The sequence below is a fragment of the Eptatretus burgeri genome, chromosome 8 (genome assembly GCF_056783735.1).
Source record: "Eptatretus burgeri isolate ZD-2024b chromosome 8, Ebu_testis_v1, whole genome shotgun sequence".
Lineage (NCBI taxonomy): Eukaryota > Metazoa > Chordata > Myxini > Myxiniformes > Myxinidae > Eptatretus > Eptatretus burgeri.
Window position 1 is genome coordinate 15,222,511 of NC_140968.1, and position 1,251 is coordinate 15,223,761.

Here is a 1,251-nt window from a genome sequence, read left to right on the forward strand (position 1 = left end):
GCCTGAAACTTTGCATGCATACGAAGAAAACTCCAAGGAAGTGCAATCGTGAAAATTGGATGTTTGGGTGAATTAAAAAACCCCATTTGAAGTTAATTAACAACCTTATTTAATTGTATCCATCAGGTGATCGCTGTCTGGGGTCTTGTCGCGTGTCCTGGGTAACCTCGCTGGGGCCTGACGCCACCATTTCTTTGACCTGCTCCACCATACTCTGACTTTGAACAGGCCGCAATGATTTCTTAATGATAAAGTTTTATTTTATTTTATAAAAATTCAGTGGGGAGAACAAGTATTTGATACACTGCCAATTTTGCAGGTTTTCCCACTGACAAAGCACGTAGAGGTCTGTAATTTCTTTATCATAGGTCCACTTCAACTGTGAAAGATGGAATCTAAAACAAAAATCCTGAAAATCACATTGTATGATTTTAAAAAATAATTAATTTGCATTTTATTGCATGAAATAAGTATTTGATACATCAGAAAAACAGAACTTAATATTTGGTGCAGAAACCTTGGTTTGCAATTACAGAGATGAGACGTTTCCTGTAGTTCTTAACCAGGTTTGCACAGACTGCAGCAGGGATTTTGGCCCACTCCTCCATACAGATCTTCTCCAGATCCTTCAGGTTTCGGGGCTGTCGCTGGGCAACACAGACTTTCAGCTCCCTCCAAAGATTTTCTAATGGGTTCAGGTCTGGAGACTGGCTCGGCCACTCCAGGACCTTGAGATGCTTCTTACGGAGCCACTCCTGAGTTGTCCTGGCTGTGTGTTTCGGGTCGTTGTCATGCTGGAAGACCCAGCCACGCCCCCATCTTCAATGCTCTTGTTGAGGGAAGGAGGTTGTTGGCCAAGATCTCGCGATACATGGCCCCAAAATCCTCCCATCAATACGGTGCAGTCGTCCTGTCCCCTTTGCAGAAAAGCATCCCCAAAGAATGATGTTTCCACCTCCACGCTTCATGGTTGGGATGGTATTCTTGGGTTGTACTCATCCTTCTTCTTCCTCCAAACACGGCGAGTGGAGTTTAAACCAAAAAGCACTATTTTGGTCTCATCAGACCACATGACCTTCTCCCATTCCTCCTCTGGATCATCCAGATGGTCATTGGCAAACTTCAGACGGGCCTGGACATGCGCTGGTTTGAGCAGAGGGACCTTGCGTGCGCTGCAGGATTTTAATCCATGACGGCGTAGTGTGTCACTTATGGTTTTCTTTGATACTGTGGTCCCAGCTCTCTTCAGGT